General features: G+C 37.0%; 1 pseudogene across 1 annotated transcript in view; it reads left to right on the top strand.

The window, feature by feature from the left end:
* The window catches only part of LOC144977931 (uncharacterized), a 53,586-nt pseudogene that overhangs the window by 6,523 nt on the left and 39,563 nt on the right, over positions 1–7,500 (top strand). Inside the window, exon 2 of the transcript XR_013646437.1 lies at positions 1,245–1,761. The product of XR_013646437.1 is annotated as an uncharacterized LOC144977931 (transcript). The remainder of the gene's footprint in view (positions 1–1,244; positions 1,762–7,500) is intronic.

Raw genomic sequence — 7,500 nt, 5'->3', positions numbered from 1 at the left:
GATAGGCCTACCGCTTAAAATAAAGATTTCATAAAAGGTTGAATGTACAAATAAAAACAACAACAAACCCCAATGAAAACATTAAATACATTACTAAAAAAAAAACCCATAAATATTTCTTTGTCGTCGATCTGTAGTATTTATGTTTTCATTGTTTGTTGTTTGTTGTTGGCTGAAGAAGGATTTTGAGTCCGAAACGTTCCATGTTTGATATTTTTTTTTTTAGAAGCTGTTATATTCATGATATGATAATTATGATAATTTCCATTCAGGATCAATAAAGTATATCTTATCCTATCTTATCATTTTTGTTTATAACTTTTTACAGTCCACAGCTTCTAGCATCTTCGTATCCCTATTATTGCTTTGTCAATTATACCAAAAGGATTTTAAGTTTTTGGTTTTGAATTGGATTTTATTTTCACCGTTTAGTCAAGGAAACAAAACAACAACGAGCAAACTTATCTTCAAATTCCACGGAATTCAATGCATTGAGCTTTTAAAAATTGATCTTTATATAGCGCAATATCCACTAAATATGCTCAAAGCGCTTTACAGCGGGTCCCTGGTCAACAGCAACATTTAAGATGTAGGACGGGACATGCCGCCTGTTAGGCGATATTACAATTTTTCGGACAAAGACACCGCTGTTAACGGCCTGGTACTCACCTTTTACACCTGAGTACGGTGAGAGAATGTGAGTAAAGAGTCTTTTCCAAGGAATCAACTATGCGCCGAGCGCGAGGCTCGAACCCAGGACCTTCCGATCCGTAAGCGAGTGTCATACCACTAGACCACATAGCCGCACATTGCATTGCAAACAGATTAGTCAGGAAAATACCTGCGATTCGGAATCGTGTATCTATCTACTACCCAATCTCATTTTGGCAATAAATGCAATGTGTTTTCCCTGCGGCGACGTCGTGATCTTGTGGTATGCATGACACTCGCTTTCGGTTCGGAAAGTCGTGGGTTCGAGCTTCGATCAGTTCGTAGTTGAGTCCTTGGAAAAAAAGGGCTCTTTACTTACATTCTTTCACCGTACTCAGGTGTAAAATGAGTACCTTGTCGTCAACTGCGTCGTTTCTGTTATAAAAAAAATTGTAATATCGTCTAATAGACGTCATGTCTTGTTTTACATGCTACGTGTTACTGTTGGTTAGGGACCCTTTGTAAAGCGTCTTTGATCACGTTTAGTGGATATTGCTCTATATAAAAGCGTATGTTTCCCCCTTTATCTTTAGAGAAGACATTTTCCGTCACAACCCAAGTCTTGTATTGTGGAGTAATCGTCTTGTAATTTGTTGGAAATCCAAATTCTATATATGGAGCTGACTCCGGTGTTACTTCACTCGGAAATAATTGTGAGACTCTCAACAGAACAAACTTTTAAAAATGCCAGCTATCTTTGAGCAAAATTACGTCCCCCTGATACCATCCACTAGGCGAAGCATGGATCTAGCCGGCCATCCTAAAAGATACTCACTGGTAAAATTGAAAGGGGTGAGGAAAAAGAAGAAACCGAAAATGTATAACCAGAATGCATTGGTGGCCACAGTGGTGGCGGGGAGAAGCGGCGCCGTGTTCGAAGTGGCCGAGGGACAGACGACGACTGCTGGTGGTGGTGTAAAAAAGAAAGTAAATAGAAAATATAATAATAATAATACTTATAACAGTGGTAATAATAATGTGTCCATTGGAAACGGTTATTTCCGAACACTGGATGAAATAAGGCATCATAGGGTCCAACAGCTGATCAAGGTAAGAAGTATCAAATGACTTGGAAATTCACAAGTTTATATCGTATTGAATTGTATCGTTTAAGAGCTGATAGGTTCTAAAATCCTTTAAATGCTACGTGTAGCTTTTATGCATATATACAATATGTGACCCCTCGTCTCAAAACGGTATTATGTCGGGATGGACCAGTTGCTAAAAAGTCAAATTATAGTTAAACTGGTCAAAAATATGAAATCTTGGTATTTAGCACTATAAAATATGATATTCCTTCTCCTCTACAAAACATATAAACTCAACTTAAGCATGCTATTTCTGTCAACAAATTCCATTTTCAGCATCTTAATGATCCCGACTTAATACCGTTTTGAGACGTAGGGTCACATATATCAATTAGATGAATAGTATTCAATGTCAGTTTATTAACCAGAAGATTTTTGACCAATCAAAACATGGAATTTGTGACACACCTTCACACGTGTTCGGACAAATATAGTTGGTTGTTTAGAAACAATTACGGGAATGAAATCGATCTCTCTCTGAGCATTGTTATTGTTTTTATACCGCCAAATACGTGAGTAGTTATCACATGATTTTATCAATCATATTATAAAAGTTTACACAGTTTTCTGTGTTGGTTGATCAAGTGGAGAACAGTGGCTATTTTACTTAGACACATACCCATCAATAGTAAAACCTATGTATTCCCTATGTATTTACAAAATCACTGCAATTTACATTATGACGACTGTCCGAGAGGCGTGGTTATCTAAGTGTCTATTGATAATGTTGAGAATTAAATATCTAATACTTAAATAAGTGTCATATTCAATTTTCGTGGTATAATTAACTCTATTTACATTCATTTGGCATGTCCAAGTTGTACACTCGATAGTCTCAATTAATTGATATACAAAATACAATAATATCCAATGCCATATTGCATTTTTCGTCAAAATCAAATTTTATATTGGTAAGATCTTTACCAATGGCATTTTAAGAAATTTTTTATTGAATTAGAATTTTTTTGTCTCAAACTTTAATCAAATATTGTCCATGATGATCTTGGTTACGCAACCTCAAGGACTCTTGCCGTGAATTGTGCGATCGTCAGCATGTCCTCTGCTTATTGGATCTCTTTGGTCATATTATATTTCCAAATGTCCCTGTCACGTGACAACGTTTTAGAGCAAGTAGATCATGTTCCGTCCTTAGTTTTGATGGAATAGTTTTTTTTTTTTTGTAGCTGTGAATATATAAATTCTTCCGGTGCCGATTGGAGCAGATGATGGTATGTCTGCAGGTCGGCATTTAGTGTTGTAGGTAAAGAAGTATGTGTTCGTCCGCGTTATGTCCTCACGGCATTGAAGTATTCCTTCATTGAAGTCTGGGCCGGTATGTTATGGTCTCTTTGGAGAATATGGTCAAGAATTTTCCATCTTTGTTGTTTTATTCGATCACTGACAAGACGTACTCTGTAACTGTCGTATTTTGAATAGATTCCTGAAATAGTCTTCGTCCTAGTCAGAGGAAAGCAATCAATTTTTATCTGTTATCAACCACACACATTCCTGCTCAATGGGAATGATTGTTGTCGACGTGCACTTATTTGCAGGTCTGATAACCCAACTCCTAATGGGAACATTGTTGTAATGAAAATCTCAAAATAATGACGCAAAATATTGTTCATTACAACAACGTATAACTAGGACCATAAGTGTATTCGGATGTCAGACCTGCATTTATGTACACGTCAGGTACTCAGATGAAAATAACACTGACCAATTGTTAATAATATTGAGACAACTTGGCAACGAGTAATGCCTTCCTTTGCTCTCATAATTATATAACGACACTTCTTCATACATGAACGACCTTATCATAAGAGGTCACTCAATACTCCCGCACGCCCCCTCCCTCCCCCTCCACTTCACCAACCCTATCTTCATCAGAACTGAATTGACGTCTACAAATATTGTTATTCCAACTCATTATGCAAGTAAAACTGTCAAAAGCATAAATCAGATCATGACCTAGAGACAACGCTATGCTCGATTTGTCAAAACACTACATAATAATAAAACATTTCCAACACGACCCCCTTACCATAAACAATAAAATACCGCACCACACATATGACATACACACGCGCAAAACACCCCAACACATTCGTGCACACAATTTACAAAACACTCAACAACCTCGCCATTTCCTTGGCGAACGCCAAACCCCACAAAAACTAACACTCGTACCGCCTCTGAAGTGGAAGAGATCGAACACATAAAAACCCTCAAATCGGGAATATTTATTATTGTCCCAATAAATAGAAGTCAGATTATGCGACTCACCGTCCCAAAACGGCGATATGTCGGGATGATTTGGAACATTTAAAGTGAATTTAGAATTTTTTTAAATAGTAAGAAATATTCCATGTAAGATATTATATTATTTCTTCACCACAAATACTATAATTCTGCTGGGTGGAATTTATCTTTTTTTTTTTCATAATGAATTTTGTTTTTGAAATCGACATTATTCTCATAATTCTAACTATAAAGTCATTGTCAAATACCGAAACCGTTCCGACATAACACAGTATTAAAACATTGGGCCACATTGTAAATCATTGTCAAATACCGAAACCGTTCCGACATAACACAGTATTAAAACATTAGGCCACATTGTAAATCATTGTCAAATACCGAAACCATTCCGACATAACACAGTATTAAAACATTGGGCCACATTGTAAATCATTGTCAAATACCGAAACCATTCCGACATAACACAGTATTAAAACATTGGGCCACATTGTAAATCATTGTCAAATACCGAAACCGTTCCGACATAACACAGTATTAAAACATTGGGCCACATTGTAAATCATTGTCAAATACCGAAACCATTCCGACATAACACAGTATTAAAACATTGGGCCACATTGTAAATCATTGCTCCAATACCGAAACCATTCCGACATAACACAGTATTAAAACATTGGGCCACATTGTAAATCATTGTCAAATACCGAAACCGTTCCGACATAACACAGTATTAAAACATTGGGCCACATTGTAAATCATTGTCAAATACCGAAACCATTCCGACATAACACAGTATTAAAACATTGGGCCACATTGTAAATCATTGCTCCAATACCGAAACCGTTCCGACATAACACAGTATTAAAACATTGGGCCACATTGTAAATCATTGCCAAATACCGAAACCATTCCGACATAACACAGTATTAAAACATTGGGCCACATTGTAAATCATTGTCAAATACCGAAACCATTCCGACATAACACAGTATTAAAACATTGGGCCACATTGTAAATCATTGCTCCAATACCGAAACCATTCCGACATAACACAGTATTAAAACATTGGGCCACATTGTAAATCATTGCTCCAATACCGAAACCATTCCGACATAACACAGTATTAAAACATTGGGCCACATTGTAAATCATTGCTCCAATACCGAAACCGTTCCGACATAACACAGTCCTAAAACATTGGGCCACATTGTAAATCATTGCTCCAATACCGAAACCGTTCCGACATAACACAGTCCTAAAACATTGGGCCACATTGTAAATCATTGCTCCAATACCGAAACCGTTCCGACATAACACAGTCCTAAAACATTGGGCCACATTGTAAATCATTGCTCCAATACCGAAACCGTTCCGACATAACACAGTCCTAAAACATTGGGCCACATTGTAAATCATTGCTCCAATACCGAAACCATTCCGACATAACACAGTATTAAAACATTGGGCCACATTGTAAATCATTGCTCCAATACCGAAACCGTTCCGACATAACACAGTATTAAAACATTGGGCCACATTGTAAATCATTGTCAAATACCGAAACCATTCCGACATAACACAGTATTAAAACATTGGGCCACATTGTAAATCATTGCTCCAATACCGAAACCATTCCGACATAACACAGTCCTAAAACATTGGGCCACATTGTAAATCATTGCTCCAATACCGAAACCGTTCCGACATAACACAGTCCTAAAACATTGGGCCACATTGTAAATCATTGCTCCAATACCGAAACCGTTCCGACATAACACAGTCCTAAAACATTGGGCCACATTGTAAATCATTGCTCCAATACCGAAACCGTTCCGACATAACACAGTATTAAAACATTGGGCCACATTGTAAATCATTGCTCCAATACCGAAACCGTTCCGACATAACACAGTCCTAAAACATTGGGCCACATTGTAAATCATTGCTCCAATACCGAAACCGTTCCGACATAACACAGTCCTAAAACATTGGGCCACATTGTAATCATTGTCAAATACCGAAACCATTCCGACATAACACAGTATTAAAACATTGGGCCACATTGTAAATCATTGCTCCAATACCGAAACCGTTCCGACATAACACAGTATTAAAACATTGGGCCACATTGTAAATCATTGCTCCAATACCGAAACCATTCCGACATAACACAGTATTAAAACATTGGGCCACATTGTAAATCATTGCTCCAATACCGAAACCATTCCGACATAACACAGTCCTAAAACATTGGGCCACATTGTAAATCATTGCTCCAATACCGAAACCGTTCCGACATAACACAGTCCTAAAACATTGGGCCACATTGTAAATCATTGCTCCAATACCGAAACCGTTCCGACATAACACAGTCCTAAAACATTGGGCCACATTGTAAATCATTGCTCCAATACCGAAACCGTTCCGACATAACACAGTATTAAAACATTGGGCCACATTGTAAATCATTGCTCCAATACTGAAACCGTTCCGACATAACACAGTCCTAAAACATTGGGCCACATTGTAAATCATTGTCAAATACCGAAACCATTCCGACATAACACAGTATTAAAACATTGGGCCACATTGTAAATCATTGCTCTTTTTTACTAGTTAAGCAGTACTCTAGAAAGACGTGTTTTAAAAGTTTTGCTAGAAAATTAGTCCTTCAAATATCGATCGATTTAAATGACCCCCATATGGTCAAAAACTCTCAAACCTGGGACTTTAATGAAGACCTTGCGAGGTTCCAAGTTTGAGAGTTTTTGGCAAGATAAGGGTCATTTTAACTCACTCAACCCTAACACCGACTATATCCGTAGTTTATCCAGGGTTACTTTTACCCCATGCCTATTTATTACATTTTTATGAGACAAATTATAGGCGTAGTATCAAAGCTTATGTTCTTTATTTTTTACATGTTAATGGTAGTTGAATATAGCTATCTATGTAAATCCTCAATTTTACTACATTTTCCCAATTTTGAAAAGTGGCATAAATCTCTAGGGTTGAGTGAGTTAATCAATCGAAGGACGAGTTTTCTGGTCAAATTTTTAGATTCGAGTCTTTCCACAGGATGGCAGTTAACTGATCAAAGCAAGTGTGGGGATTTATTTGTAACGACAATTTATATGTTGATGTCTTTTAATCCGCTTAGTGCAAGGTTTACTTATTTCCAGGTCTGAAAACCCCAATTGTTAACCCTCTCCTTACCACCCATAGGAAAATCGTCACATTCGTTACGATGTAACCGACAATTTTCTCATTCTGATTTCTCTTGTAAATCACAAAATTTAGACAAATGCTTTGATTACAACTATAGATACTAAACATTGTGTTGTAGAGCTCAATTGTTACTTTTTTGTTTCAGTAAAAAATGTCTATTTTTGTGCAGGGTGGGTGAATTTTCTGGGGAAATTCTAAAAATAGCTGGTAA

Source organism: Berghia stephanieae, chromosome 8 (assembly GCF_034508935.2).
Source record: "Berghia stephanieae isolate SIO BIC M18660-M18661 chromosome 8, UCSD_Bste_1.3, whole genome shotgun sequence".
In the NCBI taxonomy this organism is placed as follows: domain Eukaryota; kingdom Metazoa; phylum Mollusca; class Gastropoda; order Nudibranchia; family Aeolidiidae; genus Berghia; species Berghia stephanieae.
This window is presented reverse-complemented; position numbering and strand designations above follow the sequence as displayed.